This window comes from Canis lupus, chromosome X (assembly GCF_003254725.2).
Source record: "Canis lupus dingo isolate Sandy chromosome X, ASM325472v2, whole genome shotgun sequence".
Taxonomy (NCBI): domain Eukaryota; kingdom Metazoa; phylum Chordata; class Mammalia; order Carnivora; family Canidae; genus Canis; species Canis lupus.
This window is the reverse complement of record NC_064281.1, coordinates 71,890,982-71,917,323: the sequence shown is the minus strand read 5'-3', so window position 1 is coordinate 71,917,323 and position 26,342 is coordinate 71,890,982. Positions and strand designations below refer to the sequence as shown.

General features: G+C 38.0%; 1 pseudogene; it reads right to left on the bottom strand.

Annotated features, from left to right (window-relative positions):
* Positions 1–21,762: 21,762 nt before the first annotated feature.
* LOC112649342 (60S ribosomal protein L12-like) lies at positions 21,763–23,135 on the bottom strand (annotated as a pseudogene).
* Between the last annotated feature and the right edge of the window lie 3,207 nt (positions 23,136–26,342).

Below are 26,342 nucleotides of genomic sequence, written 5' to 3'. Positions count from 1 at the left end.
GTGAGAGATGAAGAGGGACACTATATCATACTTAAAGGATCTATCAAACAAGAGGACTTAACAATCCTCAATAGATATGCCCCGAATGTGGGAGCTGCCAAATATTTAAACCAATTAATAACCAAAGTGAATAAATACTTAGATAATAATACACTTATACTTGGTGACTTCAATCTAGTTCTTTCTACCCTCAATAGGTCTTCTAAGCACAACATCTCCAAAGAAATGAGAGCTTTAAATGATACCCTGGACCAGATGGATTTCACAGATATCTACAGAACTTTACATCCAAACTCAACTGAATACACATTCCTCTCAAGTGCACATGGAACTTTCTCCAGAATAGACCACATACTGGATCACAAATCGGGTCTGAACCGATACCAAAGATTGGGATCGTCCCCTGCATATTCTCAGACCATAATGCCTTGAAATTAGAACTAAATCACAACAAGAAGTTTGGAAGGACCTCAAACACGTGGAGGTTTAGGACCATCCTGCTAAAAGATGAAAGGGTCAACCAGGAAATTAAGTAAGAATTAAAAAGATTCATGGAAACTAATGAGAATGAAGACACAACCATTCAAAATCTTTGGGCTGCAGCAAAAGCAGTCCTAAGGGGGAAATACATCACAATACAAGCATCCATTCAAAAACTGGAAAGAACTCAAATACAAAAGCTAACCTTACACATAAAGGAGCTAGAGAAAAAACAGCAGATGGACCCCACGCCCAGCAGAAGAAGAGAGTTAATTAAAATTCGAGCAGAACTCAATGAAATCGAGACCAGAAGAACTGTGGAACAGATCAACAAAACCAGAAGTTGGTTCTTTGAAAGAAATAATAAGATAGATAAACCATTAGCCAGCCTTAATAAAAAGAAGAGAGAGGAGACTCAAATTAATAAAATCATGAATGAGAAAGGAGAGATCACTACCAACACCAAGGAAATACAAACGATTTTAAAAACATATTATGAAAAGCTATATGCCAATAAATTAGGTAATCTATAAGAAATGGATGCATTCCTGGAAAGCCACAAACTACCAAAACTGGAATTGGAAGAAAGAGAAAACCTGAACGGGCCAATAACCAGGGAGGAAATTGAAGCAGTCATCAAAAACATCCCAAGGCACAAAAGTCCAGAGCCAGATGGCTTCCCAGGGGAATTCTATCAAACGTTTAAAGAAGAAATCGTACCTATTCTACTAAAGCTGTTTGTAAAGATAGAAAGAGATGGAGTACTTCCAAATTCGTTCTATGAGGCCAGCATCACCTTAATTCCAAAACCAGACAAAGACCCCACCAAAAAGGAGAATTATAGACCAATATCCCTGATGAACATGGATGCAAAAATTCTCAACAAGATACTAGCCAATAGGATCCAACAGCACATTAAGAAAATTATTCACCATGACCAAGTAGGATTTACCCCGGGACACAAGGCTGGTTCAACACTCGTAAAACAATCAATGTGATTCATCATATCAGCAAGAGAAAAACCAAGAACCATATGATCCTCTCACTAGATGCAGAGAAAGCATTTGACAAAATACAGCATCCATTCCTGATCAAAACTCTTCAGAGTGTAGGGATAGAGTGAACATTCCTCGACATCTTAAAAGCCATCTACGAACAGCCCACAGCAAATATCATTCTCAATGGGGTAGCACTGGGAGCCTTTCCCCTAAGATCAGGAACAAGACAGGGATGTCCACTCTCACCACTGCTATTCAACATAGTACTGGAAGTCCTAGTCTCAGCAATCAGACAACAAAAAGACATTAAAGGCATTCAAATTGGCAAAGAAGACGTCAAACTCTCCCTCTTCGCCGATGACATGATACTCTACATAGAAAACCCAAAAGCCTCCACCCAAAGATTGCTAGAACTCATACAGCAATTTGTTTGCATGGCAGGATACAAAATCTATGCCCAGAAATCAATGGCATTTCTATACACTAACAATGAGACTGAAGAAAGAGAAATTAAGGAGTCAATCCCATTTACAATTGCACCCAAAACATAAGATACCTAGGAATAAACCTAACCAAAGAGGTAAAGGATCTATACCCTAAAAACTACAGAACACTTCTGAAAGAAATTGAGGAAGACACAAAGAGATGGAAAAATATTCCATGCTCATGGATTGGCAGAATTAATATTGTGGAAATGTCAATGTTACCCAGGGCAATTTACACGTTTAATGCAATCCCTATCAAAATACCATGGACTTTCTTCAGAGAGTTAGAACAAATTATTTTAACATTTGTGTGGAATCAGAAAAGATCTTGAATAGCCAGGGGAATTTTAAAAAGAAAACCATATCTGGGGGCATCACAATGCCAAATTTCAAGTTGTACTACAAAGCTGTGGTCATCAAGACAGTGTGGTACTGGCACAAAAAAAGACTCACAGATCAATGGAACAGAATTGAGAACCCAGAAGTGGACCCTGACCTTTATGGTCAACTAATATTTGATAAAGGAGGAAGGACTATCCATTGGAAGAAAGACAGTCTCTTCAATAAATGGTGCTGTGAAAATTGGACATCCACATGCAGAAGAATGAAACTAGACCACTCTCTTTCACCATACACAAAGATAAACTCAAAATGGATGAAAGATCTAAATGTGAGACAAGATTCCATCAAAATCCTAGAGGAGAACACAGGCAACACCCTTTTTTAACTCGGCCACAGTAACTTCTTGCAAGATACATCCATGAAGGCAAAAGAAACAAAAGCAAAAATGAACTATTGTGACCTCATCAAGATAAGAAGCTTTTGCACAGCAAAGGATACAGTCAACAAAACTAAAAGATCACCTACAGAATGGGAGAAGATATTTGCAAATGACCTATCAGATAAAGGGCTAGTTTCCAAGATCTATAAAGAACTTATTCAACTCAACACCAAAGAAACAAACAATCCAATCACGAAATGGGCAAAAGACATGAACAGAAATCTCACAGAGGAAGACATAGACATGGCCAACAAGCACATGAGAAAATGCTCTGCATCACTTGCCATCAGGGAAATACAAATCAAAACCACAATGAGATACCACCTCACACCAGTGAAAATGGGGAAAATTAACAAGCAGGAAACTACAAATGTTGGAGAGGATGCGCAGTAAAGGGAACCCTCTTACACTGTTGGTGGGAATGTGAAGTGATGCAGCCACTCTGGAAAACTGTGTGGAGGTTCCTCAAAGAGTTAAAAATAGACCTGCCCTACGACCCAGCAATTGCACTCTTGGGGATTTACCGCAAAGATTCAGATGCAATGAAATGCCAGGACACCTGCACCCCGATGTTTCTAGCAGCAATGTCCACAATAGCCAAACTGTGGAAGGAGCCTCAGTGTCCATCGAAAGATGAATGGATAAAGAAGATGTGGTTTATGTATACAATGGAATATTACTCAGCCATTAGAAACGACAAATACCCACCATTTGCTTCAACGTGGTTGGAACTGGAGGGTATTATGCTGAGTGAAGTAAGTCAATTCGGAGAAGGGCAAACAGTGTATGTTCTCATTCATTTTGGGAATATAAATAATAGTGAAAGGAAAATAAGGGAAGGGAGAAGAATTGTGTGGGAAATATCAGAAAGGGAGACAGAACATAAAGACTCCTAACTCTGGGAATGGAACTAGGGAAGGTGGAAGGGGAGGAGGGCGGGGGTGGGGGTGAGTGTGTGACGGGCACTGAGGGGGACACTTGACCAGATGAGCACTGGTTGTTATTCTGTATGTTGGTAAATTGAACACCAATAAAAAATTATTTTATTAAAAAATAATGATACAAGGAATATCTTAGTGTATATATGTACAAATATGCATGAGGAACAAATTCTTCAAAGTAGAATTACTGTTTTAAAGGATATCTGCCTTTGAAATTAGGATACAAATTGTAAAATGACTTTTAAAAAATTCATACCAATTTATCCTTCTATGACATATGTGAGTGTCATACACTGTTCCTATGATAATCTGAAGGTGAAAGTTTCTCTTGGAAGTTTGAATTTGCATTTATTTGTAATGAATGAAGTTGAGCATATTTTCACATCTTTATTTTCTTTTTTAATTGTTTTATGGTTTTAGCTTTTTAATTTTTTTGTATATTTTTTATTGGAGTTAGATTTGCCAACATATAGTATAACACCCAGTGCTCATCCCATCAAGTGTCCCCCTCAGTACCCATTACCCATTCAACCTAACCCCGGGCCAACTCCCCTTCCACTCCCCCTTGTTCTTTTCCCAGAGTTAGGAGTCTCTCATGTTTTGTCTCCCTCTCTGATATTTCCCACTCATTTTTGCTCCTTTCCCTTATAATCCCTTCACTATTTTTTATATTTCCTGTATGATGAAACCATGTAATGTTTGTCCTTCTCCTATCGACTTACTTCACTCAGCGTAATACCCTCCAGCTCGGGATCCCTGGGTGACGCAGCGGTTTGGCACCTGCCTTTGGCCCAGGGCGCGATCCTGGAAACCCGGGATCGAATCCCACATTGGGCTCCCGGTGCATGGAGCTTGCTTCTCCCTCTGCCTATGTCTCTGCCTCTCTCTCTTTCTCTCTCTGTGACTATCATAAATAAAAAAAAATTAAAAAAATACCCTCCAGCTCTATCCACATCAAAACAAATGGGGGTTATTCATCCTTTCTAATGGTTGAGTAATCTTCCATTGTATATATAGACCACATCTTCTTTACCCATTCATCTTTCGATGGACACCACGGCTCCTTCCATAGTTTGGCTATTGTGGACATTGTGGCTATAAACATTGGGGTGCAGTTGTCTTGGTCTTTCACTGCATCTGTATCTTTATGTAAATCCCCAGCAGTGCAATTGCTGGGTCATAGGGCAGTTCTATTTTTAACTCTTTGAGGAACCTCCACACAGTATTCCAGAGTGGCTGTACCAGTTCACATTCCCACCAACAAAGCAAGAGGGTTCCCCTTTTTCCACATCCTCTCCAACATTTGTTGTTTCTTGTCTTGTTAATTTTCCCCATTCTCACTGGTGTGAGGTGGTATCCCATTGTGGTTTTGATTTATACTTCCCTGATGGCAAGTGATGCAGAGAGAGCATTTCCTCATGTGCTTGTTGACCATGTGTATGCCTTCTTTGGTTAAATTTCTGCTCATGTCTTTTGCCCATTTCATGATTGGATTGTTTGTTTCTTGGGTGTTGAGTTTAATAAGTTCTGCATAGATCTTGGATACTAGCCCTTTGTCTATATGTCATTTGCAAATATCTTCTCCCATTCTGTAGGTTGTCCTTTACTTTTGTTGACGGTTTCTTTTGCTGTGCAGAAGCTTTTTATCTTGATGAAGTCCCAAGAGTTCATTTTTGCTTTTCTTTCCCTTGCCTTCACAGATGTATCTTGCAAGAAGTTGCTGTGGCCAAGTTCAAAAGCCTGTGTTCTTCTCTAGGATTTTGATAGTTTCTTGTCTCACATCTTTAAAAGACATTTTTATCCTTTTCTGTGGAGTGTGCCTTCATGATTTTTACCTATTTTCTATCAGATTGTTGTTCTTTTTCGTACTGATTTGTTCTGTATATATTACTGAAAAATTCCCTTTTTCATATGTCACACATATTTCATTGCCAGTACATTATTTACATTATAGTTTATTTTGATGTTTTATCTTATAGAAAAAAATTATTGTATCCATTCAAATATGCATGTTTCATTTCCTGTAGTTTCTGTATTCCTTGTCAGGTTTTCCAAGTCCTTCCCTGTACCAAGACTATTTTTTGAACTATGTCATACTTTCTCCTCGTGCTTTTATGGCTTCATTTTAATGTTTAATTTTTTAATCTATCAATTTGCAATTTCACCTTTATTGCATATTAAATTTCCATATGTACTTGGGTCTATTTCTGGCTTCTCTATTCTGTTCCATTAATCTGTCTCTTGAGATTTATGTGTATCTCATTCTATAATTACCATAACTATGTAATACATGCTAGTATCTGGTAGTGCTAAGCTCCCTTCATTCTCTTTTTGAGAATTTTCTTAGCTCTTCTTACACATTTAATTCAACATATATAATTTTGAGTCAGCACATCTCATTTCAAAAAACTCTTGATAGAGTGTTGACATTTTTAAAATATTGAGTTTAATTAGCCAAGAATATGTGTCCTCCCCTTAACTCTTCTATTAAATCTGTCTATGGCAAAGTGACTAACAAAGCTTTATTGAGATGCAGATCTAGGCTCTTGAGTAGGCTCCGTCACTAGGTAAATGACTGATTCTCAGACAGAAACCAGTGCAGTGCTATGTGTATTTCTTATTTGGACTATAACAACATTTTATCTATTTTTTTAAAGATTATATTTATTTATTCATGAGAGAAAAACAGAGAGAGAAGTAGAGACACAGGCAGAGGGAGAAGCAGACTCCATAAAGGTAGCCTGATGTGGGACTTGATCCTGTATCATGGGATCATGCCCTGAGCCAAAGGCAGACACTCAACCGCTGAGCCACCCAGGCATTCCACTATAGCAAAATTTTAAATCATAGACTTGTTAAATTTGTGTATTTTGTCCATAGAAAACTTAGTTATACATTTTCCTTTTTATCTAGGAAAGCTACTGAATCATACATACGGTAAATCATAATCATGCAATATATCCAGTGAAACTATATATATATATATCCAGTGAAACAACCCACATTGCTTGTGATGTATAACATTATTTCAAATTTGATTGTCAAATACCACCAATACAGGCCCCTCACATTAGCTTTATAGGTGTCTCTACTATTAATTAGTATTAATTACTATTAATTGTTAATGTATTGTATACAGTTAATGAATTACATTCACAATAGGTGAACAAATGATGTGTTGGCTGGCTTTTTCTTTGGCCTTAATGCTCAAATTGACATTGTAGTCATTGCAACACATGGCTCCATTTTTATGGCTATTGTCGTACAGGTAGCAGCATATGAAACAGTTGCCATAATCTATTTTACCTTCCTTGTCCATCTGTTAGAGCACACACTATCACAATATGCTGTGGGAATAAATCTGCCCCAAATGTACTCTTGTCATATTGAGAATGTTTTTTCTATATTTTTCAAATCACATGATGTCCTTTGACTTGTTTCTGAGAAAACACACATGGTATTTGTCCAGAATGTTCTCCATACTTCTGTCACATTTTGCATTTTAAAATGCAAACAGAATCAAGACTTTCCCTCTTTAAAACTCTTCATTTCTTTCGCTTTCTCATCCTGACAAATTCCAAATTTCTTATTATGGATTACCAGGTCCTTCAAGATGGGGCCTCTACTTGCTATTCTAGCCTCATTTTTTTTTTACCACTCCAGCTATGCAGACTACTTTCAGTTCCTTAATTTACTGTGACCTTACTCACTTCCAGTGTAGTGTTAGTAGGTGGGGATGGGTATGTAGGAGAGGAAGGCCCTGATTTGTTGCATTTGATAATTTCTGCATACTACTCCCACAACAGCCTATTTCAAGCTACTAATGGTTTAATATTTGGCTTGCAATATTCTTCCAGTGCAATATTGTTTCTCTGCTTAGAATATTCCTCTTAGCCCCAGGGCACGTGGGTGGCTCAGTTAAGCATCTGACTCTTGATTTCCACGTAGGTCAGGATCTCAGTGTTGTGAGATAGAGCCCCATCATTCAGATTTCAGTTTTGATATCATTTATATTCCTTCAGGAAGTCATCTCTACTGTTTCAGGGGTGGGTGAGAGGCCTATTCTATGGTTTCTTATAATACCTTCACTCCTGTTCATGGCCTTTATGATCTCATGCAGCAACTCTGTACTTATTCTTCTGTGTCCCTCAGTTGCTGGAAAGCTTAGTGGAGGCAGGAATTACTAATATTGCTAGCATCTTATACAGAGCTCCTATTATATATTTGGTCAGTAAATACTTGTTCAATTAACTGGTGAGGATTTGTTCTTATTTCTTTTTATTTTCTTAAATTTGTGCCATTTCATTATACTATAACAGAAATCTGTAATAGTCATGAAATGGAATCTAATATTTTAATTGTTAAAAAGTTAATATAACAATCATATTATCAAAAAATAAGTATGTTTTCATTACAAATAAAAAACATGGTCAAAGGTGCATTAAAACTTATTTTAGGATGGCAGCCCGGGTGGCTCAGCAGTTTAGCGCCACCTTCAGCCCAGGGCACGATCCTGGAGAACTGGGATCGAGTCCCACATTGGCTCCCTGCATGGAGCCTGCTTTTCGCTCTGCCTGTCTCTGTCTCTACCCCCCCACCCCCGCCGTCTCTCATGAATAAATAAATTAAATCTTAAAAAAAAAAAAAAACTTATTTTAGGAGTAAGTGTATCTCAGGTGCTAAATATTCTAGTTAATGTTAACAGGTTATCCTGACGTTTCTGTTCAATATGAGTACTAAGTACATAATTGGTGCTTGAGAAATCTGTGGTGAATTGAATTAAATTACTAAAACTGCAGAACCATACCTCTCATTGCTTCTTTGTTTTTCTTGCCAGCATCCTCACTTTCATTATTGTGCACCACCCATTTTATTGCTATTGCACGAGCCTATCTGCTAGATAAAAAATATATAGCAACTATGGAGCTTAAGGAATCAGGTGCAGAATACAGGAAGTCAGGTCCTTGCAACCTCCAGAAGGCCCTGTATAGGGCCAGCATGGTTGCCAAAGTGCTGGAGACCCTGTGGGAGAAGTTAACCCTGAACCCTCTGTTCATCTGTTTAAGGAGCATTGGAGAGTATTGGGACCCTTGTAGGTGGAGAAGTGAAGGTCTCAAGCATTTTTATTCTTCTATGAGTTTTTTTTTTTAATCTTCAGCCCATTTTTTTTTATATTTTTATTTATTTATGATAGTCACAGAGAGAGAGAGAGAGAGAGAGGGGCAGAGACACAGGCAGAGGGAGAAGCAGGCTCCATGCCAGGAGCCCGACGTGGGATTCGATCCCGGGTCTCCAGGATCACGCCCCGGGCCAAAGGCAGGCGCCAAACCGCTGGGCCACCCAGGGATCCCTTTCTATGAGTTTTTAAGTCCCTTGGTCAAGTGTGGCCAGTAGCGAGGTCTGCTTTGTATAGATCTGCTTCCAAGTCCCTGAGGCAGCCACAAGCCAGCATTGAATAGGAATTAGTATTCAATTATCATATTGTTTCACTTACATGGGAATATAAGAAATAATGAAAGGTATCATAAGAGAAAGGAGGGGAACTGAGTGAGAAAAATTAGAGAGGAAAACAAACTAAGAGAGACTGGGAAATGAACAAAGGGTTGTGGAAGGGGAGGGGGGCAGGGTGTTGGGGTAACTGGGTGACGGGCACTGAGGGGGGCACTTGATGGGATGAGCACTGGGTGTTATACTATATGTTGGCAAATCAAACTTCAATAAAAACAATTAAAAAAAACAAAGAATTAATATTCAGTGAGTTAAATCTTTTAAGCTTACTGTTACCTGGTGTGTGGCCCCAAGCAGGAATTCTAATGGCACTGATTCTAAGGGCAGATCACAGCTATTCAACTGAACCTCATTTTCTACCCTCTTTTGCTGTCTCAAGAAATCTAATAACAGGAAAAAATAAATCTAATAGCAAGATGCCATAAAAAACAACACAAGGTTCTGAGCTTGCCCCTTTACTTACCATAAACCTATTGTGTGGTGCATTAATATAATTGGGCTTTCTTACACTGTACTCACTTCTCCTATTCTAAGGGACATAGAATACATAAAGTAGCAAAGACAAAAAACAATATGGGGGTTAGATGGAAGGAAATAAAAGAAAAAAAACAAGCACTGGAGAGTTAAATAGTAGGTTCATGAAAATAATAATCATTTATATAATTAATCTTTATTTTTTAAAGAAAAGTAAAACCTTCATTTTACATAGGTAATCTTAGTAACTTCAGTGAAGGGGAAAAAGGCGATTAATGGTTCAGTATTCTAGGTATAAGTACCTGGTAGTAAAAGTTGTTTTTCTTTGTTTGTTTTTTCTTTTTGCTTTAAGAATGAAGCAGAGAAAAGAAAACCAAAATGAAGATATAAAAAAAATAAAAGATGGGTTTTATTTGGCCTTTAAAGGCAACATTCCATGTCCAACTTTCCTGAAGCCTCAGCTTCAGAGTCAGTTATATCTGATGAAAAATAGATACCTTGGTCCCTAATAAAATTCTCAATCATTAGAATCACAGAAAACCTAACTAGATTAGAAATTTATTGTCAGAAAAAGCTAGCCTTTTTTAAAGTGACTTTATGTCTACTTTTGAGTCAATTATTCCAAAATGCAAGAATATTTTGTGCCAAAACAAACAGCCTGTGAAAGAGAAGAAAACATCTTAATTATTTTGAAATAAAAAATTTCAAATTAATTGGAAAGAAAGTGCTACTTCTTTCAGGTTATTTTTATTTAAGATTATTTCTTTATGTAGCAGATAGAATTTTGAAGGCTAGGTTTTAAAGTGCTACCGTCTTCGAACCTGAAAATCTGCTTTTAGGAACTGACGTAACTTTACATCTTTATTTTATACAAATCTTCCTTCTCTAATCTCAAGCAGAAGTTGCTTGGATTTCTTTTTTCTTTTGAAAAAGCTCATAATCACTGACATTTAGCTACCATGCTATTTGAAGGAAGTAATATTTCCCAAATTACCTTGGAAAATTCTATGGTTATAATTTTAAAAATGTAATAACTTTATACAGGGTTTGAGTTAATGCTTGACTTTGAGGTTTAAATACACTGTTCCGGTTTGTAATTCCCTGATGGCAAGTGATGCAGAGCATTTTCTCATGTACTTGTTGGCCATGTCTAGGTCATCCTCTGTGAAATTTCTGTACATGTCTTTTGCCCATTTCATGATTGGATTGTTTGTTTCTTTACTGTTGAAATTAATAAGTTATTTGTAGATCTTGGGTACTAGCTCTTTATCTGATAGATCATTTGCAAATATCTTCTCCCATTCTGTAGGTTGTCTTTTAGGCTTGTGGAATGTTTCTTTTGTCCTGCAGAAGCTTTTTATCTTTTTTTTTCTTAGATGAGCCATTTCTTCTTATTTTAATTTTTTAAATTTTTTCATGGAGTTCAATTAGCGAACATATAGCATGACACCCAGTGCTCATCCCATCAAGTGCCCCCCTCAGTGCCTGTCAGTCAGTCACCCCCACCCGCCACCCACCTCCCTTTCCACCACCCCTTGTTCGGTTCCCAGAGTTAGGAGCCTCTCATGTTCTGTCTCCCTTTCTGATATTTCCTACTCAATTTTACTCCTTTCCCCTTTATTCCCTTTCACTATTTTTTATATTCCCCAAAGGAATGAGACCATATAATGTTTGTCCTTCTCTGATTGACTTATTTCACTCAGCATAATACCCTACAGTTCCATCCACATCGAAGAAAATGGTGGGTATTTGTCGTTTCTAATGGATGAGTAATATTCCACTGTATACATAGACCACATCTTCTTCATCCATTTATCGATATCGATGGACACCGAGGCTCCTTCCATAGTTTGGCTATTGTGGACAATGCTGCTAGAAACATCGGGGTGCAGGTGTCCCCGATGTTTCAAAGCATCTGTATCTTTGGGGTAAATCCCCAGCAGTGCAATTGCTGGGTCATAGGGTAGATCAATTTTTAACTCTTTAAGGAACCTCCACACAGTTTTCCAGAGTGGCTGCACCAGTTCACATTCCCACCAACAGTGCAAGAGGATTCCCCTTTCTCCACATCCTCTCCAACATTTGTGGTTTCCTGTCTTGTGAATTTTTCCCATTCTCACTGGTGTGAGGTGGTATCTCATTGTGGGTTTGATTTGTATTTCCCTGACAGCAAGTGATGCAGAGCATTTTCTCATGTGCTTGTTGGCCATGTCTATGTCTTCCTTTGTGAGATTTCTGTTCATGACTTTTGACCATTACATGATTGGATTGTTTGTTTCTTTGCTGTTGAGTTTAATAAGTTCTTTATAGATCTTGGATGCTAGGCCTTTATCTGATACATCATTTGTAAATATCTTCTCCCATTCTGTAGGTTCTCTTTGAGTTTTGTTGACTATTACTTTTGCTGTGCAGAAGCTTTTTATCTCGATGAAATCCCAATAGTACATTTTTGCTTTTGTTTCTCTTGCCTTCATGGATGTATCTTGCAAGAAGTTGCTGTGGCCAAGTTCCAAAAGGGTGTTGCCTGTGTTCTCCTCTGGAATTTTGATGGAATCTTGTCTCACATTTAGATCTTTCATCCATTTTGAATTTATCTTTGTGTATGGTGTAAGAGAATGGTCCAGTTTCATTCTTCTGCATGTGGATGTCCACTTTCCCAGCATCATTTATTGAAAAGACTGTCTTTCTTCCAGTGGATAGTCTTTCCTGCTTTGTCAAATATTAGTTGATCATAAAGTTGAGGGTCCACTTCTGGATTCTCTATTCTATTCCATTGACCTATGTGTCTGTTTTTCTGCCAGTACCACAGTGTCTTGATGACCACAGCTTTGTAGTACAACCTGAAATCTGGCATTGTATGCCCCCAGTTATGGTTTTCCTTTTTAATATTCCCCTGGCTATTCAGTGTCTTTTCGGATTCCACACAATTTTTAAGATAATTTGTTCCAAATCACTGAAGAAAGTCCATGGTATGTTGATAGGGATTGCATTAAATGTGTATATTGCCCTAGGTAGCATTGACATTTTCACAGTATTAATTCTTGCAGTCCATGAGCAAGGAATATTTTTCCATCTCTTTGTGTCTTCCTCAATTTCTTTCAGAGGCGTTCTGAAGTTTTTAGGGTATAGATCATTTACCTCTTTGGTTAGGTTTATTGCTAGGTATCTTCTGCTTTTGGGTGCAATTGTAAATGGGATTGACTCCTTAATTTATCTTTCTTCAGTCTCATTGTTAGTGTATAGAAATGCCACTGATTTCTGGGCACTGATTTTGTATCCTGCCACGCTGCCGAATTGCTGTATGAGTTCTAGCAATCTTTGGGTGGAATCTTTTGGGTTTTCTATGTAGAGTATCATGTCATCGGTGAAGAGGGAGAGTTTGACTTCTTCTTTGCCAATTTGAATGCCTTTTATTTCTTTTTGTTGTCTGATTGCTGAGGCTAGGACTTCTAGTACTATGTTGAATAGCAGTGGTGAGAGTGGACATCCCTGTCTTGTTCCTGATCTTAGGGGAAAGGCTCTCAGTGTTTCCCCGTTGAGAATGATATTTGCTGAGGTGTTTTCATAGATTGTTTTTAAGATGCTGAAGAATGTTCCCTCTATCCCTACACTCTGAAGAGTTTTGATCAGGAATGGATGCTGTATTTTGTCAAATGCTTCCTCTGCATCTATTGAGAGGATCCTATGGTTTTTGTTTTTTCCCTTGCTGATATGATGAATCACATTGATTGCTTTATGAGTGTTGAACCAGCCTTGCCTCCCAGGGATAAATTCCACTTGGTCATGGAGAATAATCTTCTTAATGTATTGTTGGATCCTATTGGCTCCTATCTTGTTGAAAATTTCTGCATCCATATTCACCAGGGATATTGGTCTATAATTCTCCTTTTTGGTGGGGTCTTTGGTTTAGGAATTTAGGTGATGCTGGCCTCATAGAACGAGTTTGGAAATATTCCATCTCTTTCTATCTTCCCGAACAGCTTTAGTAGAACAGGTATGTTTTCTTCTTTAAACATTTGATAGCATTCCCCTGGGAAGCCATCTGGCCCTGGACTTTTGTGTCTTGGGAGGTTTTGGATGACTGCTTCAATTTCCTCCCTGGTTGTTGGCCTGTTCAGGTTTTCTATTTCTTCCTGTTCCAGTTTGGGTAGTTTGTGGTTTTCCAGAAATGGGTCCGCTTCTTCTAGATTGCCTAATTTATTGGCGTATAACTGTTCATAATATGTTTTTAAAATCGTTTGTATTTCCTTGGTGTTGGTGGTGATCTCTCCTTTCTCATTCATGATTGTATTCATTTGAGTATTTTCTCTCTTCTTTTTATCAAGGCTGGCTAATGGTTTATCTATCTTATTAATTCTTTCAAAGAACCAACACCTGGTTTTGTTAATCAGTTCCACCGTTCTTCTGGTCTCGATTTCATTGAGTTCTGCTCAAATCTTTATTAGTTCTCTTCTTCTGCTGGGTGTAGGATCTATTTGCTGTTTTTTTTCTCCAGCTGCTTTAGATGAAAGGTTAGCTTTATATTTGAATCCTTTCCAGTTTTTGGATGGATGCTTGTATTACAATATATTTCCCCCTCAGGACTGCTTTTGCTGTATCCCAAAGATTTTGAATAGTTGTATCTTAATTCTCATTAGTTTCCATGAATCTTTTTAATTCTTCCTTAATTTCTTGGTTGACCCTTTCATCTTTTAGCAGGATGGTCCTTAACCTCCACGTGTTTGAGGTCCTTCCAAACTTTTTGTTGTGATTTAGTTCTAATTTCAAGGCATTATGGTCTGAGAATATGCAGGGGACGATCCCAATCTTTTGGTATTGGTTAAGACCTGATTTGTGACCCAGCATGTGGTCTAATCTGGGGAAAGTTCCATGTGCACTTGAGAGGAATGTGTATTCAGTAGCATTTGTACGTAAAGTTCTGTAAATATCTGTGAAATCCATCTGGTCCAGTGTATATTTAAAGCTCTTGTTTCTTTGGAGATGTTGTGCTTAGAAGACCTGTTGATTGTAGATAGTGCTATATTCAAGTCACTAAGTATAAGTGTATTATTATCTAAGTATTTCTTCACTTTGGTTATTAATTGATTGATATACTTGGTAGCTCCCACATTCAGGGCATAAATATTCATGATTGTTAGGTCCTCTTTTTGGATAGATCCTTTAAGTATGATATAGTGTTCCTCTTCATCTCTTACTACAGTCTTTGGTATAAACTTTAGTTTATCTGATAAAGGATGGCTACCCCTGCTTTCTTATGAGGGCCATTTGAATGGTAAATGGTTCTCCAACCTTTTATTTTCAGGCTGTAGGTGTCCTTCTGTCTAAAATGAGTCTCTTGTAGACAGCAAATAGATGGGTCTTGCTTTTTTATCCAGTCTGAAACCCTGTCCCTTTGGTGGGGTCATTAAGCCCATTCACGGTCAGAGTTACTATTCAAAGATGTGAATTTGGTGTCATGATACCTATTTAGTCTCTGTTTTTGTGGATTGTTTCCTTGGACTTCCTCCTTCTTTTATAGGGTCCCCTTTAATATTTCTTCCAAATCTGGTTTTGTGGTCACATAGTCTTTCAGTTTCTGCCTATCTTAGAAGTTTTTTATCTCTCTTTCTATTCTGAATGAGAGCCTTGCTGGTAGAGTATTCTTGCCTGCGGGTTTTTCTCATTTAGAACCCTGAATATATCCTGCCAGTTTTTCTGGCTGCCAGGTCTCTGTGGAGAGGTCTGCTGTTAATCTAATATTTCTCCCCATAAAAGTTAGAGATTTCTTGTCTCTTGGGGCTTTAAGGATCTTCTCTTTATCTTTGAAATTTGCAAGCTTCACTATTAAATGTCGAGGTGTTCAGCGGTTTTTATTGATTGGGGGGTGGGTCTCTGTATTTCCTGGATCTGAATGCCTGTTTCCTTTCCCAGATTAGGAAAGTTTTCAGCTATGATTTGTTCAAATACATATTCTGGACCTCTGTCCCTTTTGGTGCCCTCGGGAACTCCAATTAAATGTAGATTTTTCTTTCTGAGGCTGTTATTTATTTCCCTTATCCTATCCTCATGATCTTTTAATTGTTTTTCTCTTTTTTCATCGGTTTCCCTCTTTCTCATCAACTTGACTTCTATGTCACATGCTTGTTCTTCTACCTCATTAACCCTTGTCGTTGGGACCTCTAGTTTGGATTGCATCTCATTTAATTGATTTTTAATTTCTGCCTGTTTAGATCTAAATTCTGCAGTTATGAAGTCTCTTGAGTCCTTTATGTTTTTTTCTAGAGCCACCTGAAGCTTTATAATTGTGCTTCTGAATTGGCTTTCTGACATTGAATTGTAATCCAAATTTTGTAACTCCGTGGGAGAGAGGACTGTGCCTTTCTTTTGTGGTGAGTTTTTCCTCCTAGTTTTTGCTCAATGCAGAGTGGCCAAAAACAAGTTGTACTGGAAAAAGGGGAAAAAGAGAGTAGAGAAAAAAGAAAAGAAAAAAACATAGAAGAAAAAAATAAAAAGGGGTGGAATCAAACAGAAAGCAAAAAGCAAGAGGGAGTATCCTCTGATTCTATATTCTGTAAATCCCTGACTTCCCCTGGAACTTTCCAGTGCTGCTTGGTCAGTAACTTGCTTTTCCCCTGTCCATCTAGCTGGTCTTATGGGGGAAGGGCCTGCTGTGCTGATTCTCAGGTGTATTCACCTGGGGGAGCTGCTCAGCCCTCTGCCTGGGCACGGTTCAGTGGGAGTTGCTTATCCTGTTTATCCTGTGAGGCCACTGTGAGGCTCAGTGGGTGTTGTTTATCCTGTGAGGCCCCAGAAGGAACAACAACAGTGGCGGCGCCAGCTCTCCAACCCTGGAGTCAGCTTCTGCAGTAACTATTGCAGCTGTCTTCAGGGCCTGGATGCTCCGGGGGCAGGGGGCGCAGATCTTCACACCTCGGGCAGCCCAGCGGTAGGAGCGTCCTCGCTGTCTGTGCCTTCCCAGCCTCCGCCTGTCCCAGTGGGAGTGCCGGCTCCTGGGCTGTGTCCCCTTGCGCCCTGGGCTCTGGGGCCTAGGCTGCTGGAATCTCGCTCCCGGGGAGGTGCAGTCCCCTCCCTCGGAGCTGCACCCGAGCTGCCGCCTGAGCTGCCCCCTGTGCCCCATAGGGCGCACGCTGCAGCCCTTTAGAGAGCTCCACCGTGGTGTGTGGAGCGCTCTCCCCGGGGTGCAGGTCCTGAGTTAGTGCCCCTGGGAGCCTGAGGGCATCCCTGCCCCTCCTGGGATCCTGCTCCAACTCCTTGTGAGCGCCTTCCCATCTGGGAATATTGATGAAGCTCCTGCTTCTCTGGGCCAGGGTTTTCCTGTCCTGGGGGCACTCGCCGCCTGGCCTTAGCCCGTGTCCTCACGGGTCCCCTCCCCCTTGGATGCTTTTTATTTCTTTTATTTTTTTTTTGCGTCTTCCTACCTTGATGGAAGTGCCAACTTTTCTCACTGTAGCATTCCAGCTGTTCTTTCTTTAAATCTCAGGCCGAATTCGTAGGTTTTCAGGATGATTTGAAAGTTATCTGGGTAATTTGGTGGGGACAGGTGACTCGGGGGCCCTACTCTTCCGCCATCTTGCCCCTCCCCCCCAGAATCTTTTTATCTTGATGAAGTCCCAAGAGTTCACTTTTGTTTTTGTTTCCCTTGCCTTCATAGATGTATCTTGGAAGAAGTTACTGTGGCCAAGTTCAAAAAGGATGTTGCCTGTGTTCTCTTCTAGGATTTTGATGGAATCTTGTCTCCCATTTAGATCTTTCATCCATTTTGACTTTATCTTTGTGTGTGGTGTAAGAGAATGGTATAGTTTCATTCTTCTGCACATGGCTGTCCAATTTTCCCAGCACCATTTATTGAAGAGACTGTCGTTTTTCCTGTGGATAGTCTCTCATGCTTTGCCGGATATTTTTGACCATAGAGTTGAGGGCCGATTTCTGGGTTTTCCATTCTGCTCCATTGATCTATGAGTCTGTTTTTGTGCCAGTACCACACTATCTTGTTGATCACAGCTTTGTAGTACAACTTGAAATCCGACATTGTCATGCCCCTGGCTTTGGTTTTCTTTTGCAATACTCCCCTGGCTATTTGAGGTCTTTTCTGATTCCACAGAAATCAAAACTACAATGGGATACCACCTCACACCAGTAAGAATGGTGAAAATTAACAAAGACAGGAAACAACACATGTTGGAGAGGATGTGGAGAAAGGGGAACCCTCTTGCACTGTTGGTGGGAAAGTGAATTGGTATAGCCACTCTGGAAAACTGTGTGGAGCTTCCTCAAAGGGTTAAAAATAGAGCCATCCTACAACCCAGCAATTTCATTACTGGGTATTTACCCCAAAGATACAGAGGCAGTGAAAGACCAAGATAAGTGTACCCCAATGTTTATAGCAGCAATGTCCATAATAGCGGAACTGTGAAAGAAGGCTTGGTTTCCATCAAAAGATGAATTGATAATGGAATATTAATCAACCACTAGAAAGGATGAATACCCACCATTTGCTTCAATGTGGATGGAACTGGAGGGTATTATGCTGAGTGAAGTATGTCAATCAGAGAAGGACAAACATTACATGGTTTCATTCATCCAGGGAATATAAAAAATACTGAAAGGTATTAAAGGGGAAAGGAGATAAAATGAGTGGGAAATATCAGAGAGGGTGACAGAACATGAGAGCCTCCTAACTCTGGGTAATGAACAGAGTGTAGTGGAAGGCGAGGTGGGTGGGATGAATGGGTGATGGGAACTGAGGGGGGCACTTGATGGGATAAGCACTGGGTTTTATATGTTGGCAAACCAAACTCCAATACAAAAATAAACAAAAAAATCAAAATAAAAACACACTGTTCCATTCCATTGTTCATTTCTTTTGGAGTAATCACCTGGAAGTTTGAAGAAATTTAATTTGTAAGTCAGTGGTAATAAAATAAATGCCAGCTAACAAGGGGGGCTCTTTTTTTCTTTGGGAGATAAGGAATAGGTGAAACACAGGTGAAGGAATGTAATGTAAGGAACAATTGACAATCACCAAAACTTAAAAATTTGCAAATATAAGCTCCCTGTCCCTAAAAGATACAAGGTTGGGTGGAGTAAGAAATGAGATTTCTTAGTAATTCCAAGGGCCCTGTGTGTTAGTGCAGTTGGTGTGGGTGATTTAATCCTTACAAAGACTAGACAGATAACTGATGTTCAGTTCCTTGACCAGCATTTTAAGAGCACCACAGGCAGATAATTGCTTAAGCACTGATGGTGACCAAGAAACATTGCACTTTTTCTAATCTGTGTATTCAAATCAGTTTGGCCTATTTCGATGGTACCTAACCAAACAATAATTTTAGTCTCATTTAGTTTTTAGAAAAATAGTCACTTGGTGTAGTTACAAAATGAAATTAACAATCCATTTTAAAAGGGAAATAGATCATTTGGGGGGTTGATAATGGGATTTGCCATTGGTTGATCCCAATAAACATGGTCTGTGTGCCATCATTGAAGAACTATGAATTGATGACCCTGAATGAATCCTTGGTCTCAAGTCTAGAACCTAAAGGACAGGTGTTCGTTTCAGTGTAATAGAAGATGAATTAGAGTTTCAATTCAAATTCTACGAGTTAGTATTGTCACAGATACTAAATAATACTATCAGTCATATTAAGCTAGAGACTAACATTAGAGCAAAATGTACTAGGGCATGGTAAGAGAATATGCATTAAGGAGAAGTTCTAATTTTGAAATGAGATTGGGAGAATTATGAAAGGGCCATGAATGTCTTTTCAAAATTACTGGAAGAAAATTATTTTGCAATACCAGTGTGAATTGGGACAAGATAATTATCCTAATATTTTAAAAACTCACATTTGGCCCACCTTTATATTATATATGGAAAATTAGTACCTTGATAATTAAAAAACGTAAATATTATAATTTGAAAAGACGTTATAAAAATCTTTTGTAAGCAGAAAATTACTTATTTGTTACATTTATATGCTAGAATTTACCACTTAATAAATTACCAAACTATTTTGTTGTTTATTATCACTACAGTACTTTTTTTTTTCAAAAGTGCTGTATTATCAGGGCAGTTGTGATGTCTATACGAGGGATGACATCGAATAATTTATTATTTTTAGTAATAGTTAATCATTTTCATTATGAATCTATTTGATACACATTTTAACTTCCTACCTACTTTTCAGCTGTTAAACATAAAGAATCACAATTTGGGTACTGATATAGAAAATATAAATGATTTTCATTCATATAAAGTTTTAAGTTATGTCCAAATTCAGGATATTCTGAAAGTCACATAAAATACAATTTTTGATTCCTTCAAATGATCTGCTTAACTCAAAGCAAAAGAATTTTGCGGTAACGGTAAGATTTATTCTACATCAAGAACTACAATGCCAGCAGAATGTGAGGCAATCATATGGTTTTAATGTTTCCCTCCAATAACAGTGTTCCCAACACAGAGATATAATGTCCCTTGTGAGTATATCTATATACTCACATACATATAGAATGACAGCTGTATTTGATGGAAACTGTCCCATATCAAGATACAGTTTTCTGTTCTCAAAACTACCATAAGTGATTTTTCAGGTAAGACCCTTTGTTGCTACTTTCAGGTTATTTCAGTTTGCTTATATGTGTGAGCACATAGAATAGCAAATATTATTTAGTTACCATCCTTTGAAGAGTTGTTACTTGAATTTCATTCCCTGTAATGTTGAATTTCAACATGAGTCTAGAAGCACACTTCTGTGTGTGGGTCAACAAAAACTTGGATCCTGCTTTCTCAATAAGAAAATTTATCTAATCTGCCTAGTGCGAGAGTTCAGGGACTAATTTACAGATTTAAAAGGTCATTGCATTTACTGCATTGCATGAGGTGACAATCACAGTTTGTTTTGTCCTATCTAAATTTGATTTTATATTATCTTCACATATGGCACTTCAGCATTATCACCACTGGGCTTTTCCCATAAGAACTGTGTACTCATGTTCTACAGGTCCTGATGTGACAAGGTAGACAGAGAATGGCACTGGATAACTGATCCTGTCAAGAAAGGATGGATAGATATTAAAATGGATGCATCAATTCTTTGTTATTCAGCTGCACTCTAAAGCTACTTTCAAAATGTGGCCAGTTATTTGGTGATTTTTAGGGTAAATCTCTATGAATGGAGTAGTTTTACCTCCATCTTATATAAATATGAGTATGTGCTTCATTCTTAGTAAAATTCCATTGGCTTATCTAGATTTCTAGCAGAGTCCTGGGCTACCAACAATCATATGATGAGACAAAAAGCTCAAGGCTGAGCCAGGAGAAATTAAGTATATGTTAATAATAATCATTATTCTAATTATAGCATGGCTATTTATTATCATTGATACTTTCTATTGACAGGTGTTCTATGTGCCAAGCATTGATCTAAATCCTGTTCCAAATATAATCTCATTTAATCTTGCAATAGCTCTGTGAGTTACACTCTTATTAGCCTCATTTTACATGATAAGGAAAATGAGGATTAGTGAAGTAATTTTCCCAATGTATCTGTTTAAATGACAGAGCCAGAATTAGAACCAGACTCCAGACCCCAACTATATAGTGCTATTACCCATGGATATCCATTTTATTTCTCAGGTATCTTTTGATTATATTCCAAAGACAGAAATATTTTTAAGCTTATCTAAGTGCCTTTTTTTTTTCTTTCCATAAGCATAGATAGCTATTTCAGGAGTTGACTTTGTCTTGAAGACAGTGAGTCAAATTTTATATTCAGATAAAGGTCACTGAAGTAGTGGACATGTGCTTATGTGATAAGTTTGTCTATTGTGAATTATATACCATCCCAGACTGGTTAGGATGAGTATATTTGTTTTACGAACTGGGATGACAATGAGCAGGGGATAATTGTGCTCCAGCACTAAAAATCGATTACAGAATTTACCTGAGAATTCATGATGAAGTTTCTAAAAGATTCTATAGCATGGAGTTACATTCATATTTCCTAAATATTTTTTATTTCTTTATTTAATTGAGTATTTTATTTTATTTTTTGTCAAATGATCCTTTATTGGAATATTCTCCTTTGTGGTTCTTAACTAGCTGAACATTCCACTGCACCACTATTGATGTCATGAGGGTGGCAGCCACCAACATAGCAGCCCACAGACTGGGCAGTCTCCAGGATCTCTTTAATGATTCCAAAGAGTTCTCTGGCTAAACACTGGTGCCACATATGTTGGGCAATATTGACAATATCATAAAAAGTGACATTTCCACTGTGCTTAATATTTTTCTGCTCTTTTCTGTCTCTTGGCAGTTCCTTGAGGGATTTCATAATCATAGTAGAGGCAGAAAGTACCACTTCAATCTGGGCCTATCTATTCTGAATGATCAGTTTCACTGTAATCTTTAGACCCTTCCAATCACTGGTTGCCTTGGCAATGTCATCACCAATCTATTTTGGAGACAGACCCAACAGGCCAATCTTTGGGGCCAGGGCAGATGTGGCACCAACTTCCCCAAGGGTACACCTCAGGTATGTGACTTTGATCTTGTTTGGATTGATTTTAGGTGATAGGATGGAGATGGCTGGTGTCAGAATATCCTAAAATTGGGATGATGGAAGACAGTTGCACCTTTGCCTCTTCTAAGCCAAAAGCCAAAAGGAAAACTCATATTTTAAAGCCATATAAAATGCATTATGCTTTATGTAATCTTTTGACATTTGGCCAACTATGTACAATACTCTCAGATCTGCCAGCTGTGTTGAAGGAGCAAAAACATTTTGTTTTCAGACAGCTTGATAAAAATTCTGAAGTTTGTGAAAAAACTGAACTTAAAAATGTAATTTTGTGAACCGTCAGAAACTGAGGTGATATTCAAAAGGGAAGAGTCCTTGATTTTACCATAATGATATCCTTCTTGTTTTTCAATAATAGATTGCCAAATTGAATTGAACATATTTTCCACTATGACTTCTAGTTAGTCTCTTTACTTTTTGCTTTAGGATCTGACAGAATAAAGAATGCTTCTCCAGTCTGGGCCAGATGATGATTTGCTGTGTGAATCACAAAAAGAAAGTTTTAGTCTCCACAGAGACTGGTTAAAGGAATTTAAACACTAAGAAATGTAATGTCTAAAACATAATTAAATGTTATGTTTAGTGTTTTATTCCCTCTACTTTACAGACAAAATCTTCACTTGCCCAAATTGCTTAGAGCTGGTGACTGAGGCAGACAGTAGGCAAGGAAGAGGTGGAAGGGTGAGGGTGGGGCTGTTGCCCTTACTCTAGGTCTTGGAACTCAGGCTCTTCAGGCTCCACCTATAGATGGAGAGTGTTCTGCCCTCTTTTATTACCTCTACCAAGGGAGAGGCTTGGAACTTAAGATGGCATGAACTTCCAATCTCTGCCAAGGGCATAATCCTATTAGACTTGTGTTTTGTGAACTGTGGATCATAACACATTGATGCCTTGTGAAATCAATTTGATGGGTTTAACCAGTATTTTAAAAACAATTTGGAATGAATTATATGGCACATTTGCAAACATCTGTTTCAATTGTGTGTCTGTGTGTCTGTGTGTATGGGGTCACAATATAAAAAGTATTTCTTACTGTTGGTAAAATGACAAGTGTGTGTTGGAGAGGATGTGGAGAAAGGGGAACCCTCCTGCACTGTTGGTGGGAATATGAACTGGTGCAGCCACTCTGGAAAACTGTGTGGAGGTTCCTCAAAGAGTTAAAAATAGATCTGCCCTACGACCTAGCAATTGCACTGCTGGGGATTTACCCCAAAGATACAGATACAGTGAAACGCCGGGATACCTGCACCCCGATGTTTATAGCAGCAATGTCCACAATAGCCAAACTGTGGAAGGAGCCTCGGTGTCCATAGAAAGAAGAATGGATAAAGAAGATGTGGTTTATGTATACAATGGAATATTACTCAGCCATTAGAAACGACAGATACCCACCATTTGCTTTGACGTGGATGGAACTGGAGGATATTATGCTGAGTGAAATAAGTCAATCAGAGAAGGACAAACATTATATGGTCTCATTCATTTGGGGAATATTAAAAATAGTGAAAGGGAATAAAGGGGAAAGGAGAAAAAATGAGTGGGAAATATCAGAAAGGGAGACAGAACATGAGAGACTCCTAACTCTGGGAAACGAACAAGGGGTGGTGGAAGGGGAGGTGGGTGGGGAGTGGAGGTGACTGGGTGATGGGCACTGAGGGGGGCACTTGATGGGATGAGCACTGGGTGCTATGCTATATGTTGGCAAATTGAACTCCAATAAAAAAAAAGAATTTTTTTTTAAAAATGACAAGTGTGAAAACTACTGCATTTGATTTCTATACTAGACATACCAGTTATGTTATTCTTTTGCTTTATTTCAGAAGTAAAGGAGCCTTCCCCCACCCCCTGAGTAAATTAGAGAATTCAACAAATAAGTAGGATTTCTAAACACAGGGCTTCAAGCAGCTGGTCTGCATATATTGCTAATTCTTAATCAGTGCAGACATGCAGCTATGGTATTATGCAGTCAGCTTTGCATCTCCATAAAAAGGCATATCTTGCATAAGAAAAGCAGACATAATTGATAAATATCCTCTGTTCACATAGGAAAAAAGTAACCATGTACTAGAAGTTAAGAGATTCATATCTATGTGAAAAATTTTCACCAGTACTTACAAACAAACACCTGTAATGTGCAAAGCACAATATTGACAGGAGAAGGGGGTCAGGAGCACAAAAAAGAATGAAACCCAGACTGTATTGTCAAAGATATTTATAGTCTAGTGAGAGAGACTTGTAGAGTAATAATTCAAGGAAACAACCAATGTGGGATTGTACAAGTCCTTGGTCTATTGGCTCTCAAATCCATTTCTCATACTTCCCCTGCTCTACTCTGTATCGTGAGATGCTGACCCCTATAGGTGGCATTTCCAAGTTTCTTTTGTAAACTAGCTTTTAAATGGGTTTGAACAATGGAAGTCACTGATTAGATAATGGAGAACAGCAAGGCAAAGCCATAGTATTTATTTCCCTCTTTTTTGGTGTCCATGATTCCAGTTTCCTTTGTAGAAACCTGCCATGGTTCTAGATTCCCCTAAGTGGCTCTGACCTCTAGATTCTAGTTCTAGTTACATCTGCTTCTACCTTTAACTTTAGAGTCCAATCCTGTAGCAAAATTCTGCTTTTGTTATTTACTCAATTGCTTCATCATTCCTTGTTAGCCTCTTAGAAATCTTTCATAACCTGTGTAAAAATTTTCTACATTAAATTCCCTTTGCTTTAGGTACTTATAGTTGTTTCTGTTTTCTGGTTAGACTCTGATTAATAAAAGAGTTTAGAATGAAATATGTATTCATTATTATCATAACAATAACTGATATCAATTTAATGATTACATATGTCAGATATTATTTTAAGAACCTTTCATGTATAGACAGCTTTATTTCAAAGATGAGAAAGCTGAGGCACAAAGAGGTTACTTAACTTGGCCAAGATCATTTAACTATTAAAGCATTGCCTTGTCCTAATTTTCAATTTGGATTTCTTTTTAAACTACCCCATACTTTATCTGTAGAATTCTTCTGTTAGATGTAACCATTTTTCAAATTTATCATGCATTTTGTAAATCCCAGACTCTTTTGACACTGATGTAGTCATTCATCAATAAAAATGAACATTTACTGGGCACCAACTATATACCAAACACTGTGATAGGTGCTATAGTTGTAAAAGGTATGATAACTCTGCTCTGTTAAGCCACCCCTCTTCCAACCTGCTTTTATAAGTGTAATGTTACTGCTAAAATCAAGAATTAAAATTAAGTAAAATAGAATTCTAAATTACAATCAAGTGAAATCTAAATGACAGCTCAGAAATGATATCAGTTCACTTTTGAACTAAACTTGCATTTGGAAATATTCCTCTCTGATCCTCAAAGAAATAATTTGCAGTCTTATCCTGAAAACCAGTACTCCTTAATTTGTCCATTTGAAATAAACATACATTTTAGTACCAGGGCAAATCAGGTTTGGGAAGTAATATTTCCTTTGTAGCTAAATAATCAGTGATGCGCAACATTATGGTTGTTTCTCATTACTGTAGTTTGGGGAGCTACTTCTCAAACTTTCTCAATTAATATAAATCTATCAGCTACCAACCAAAATACCCTTTGGGTATGGATTATTCAGCTTGCATACAAGGCTACTCATATTATGAACTGAAATGTACAATCAAGCAGAATGATGTGCACACAGCTGTTTTATATTTAGTTGGCTTTCTAATGTGAGCTAATTTGTTGTAGGGATGGAGGGTATTACTAAGATTTATTTCAAGTTTAAGATGAGATAAAAATTCTATTTGAAGGTGAAACTTCAGTCTCAACTCAACTTTAACAGATATTACTTTTGTATTTCTTATTGCTAGATGGAGGAAAGTGTTTGCTATATTAGCACATATAAAGGTAATAAGACTTCACAACACCTCCTGCCTCTCTGAAACCAACATCTTAAAACCTTTACTTTCCTTTTATAATGATAAATGTGAATAAAAGCAAAAGGGATACGAATATCACTTAGACTTGAAAGTCTATGTGAAAATTAGATGGTAATTGCATAACAAAATACAGTATTCACCTTGTTCTTTGGTTTATAAGA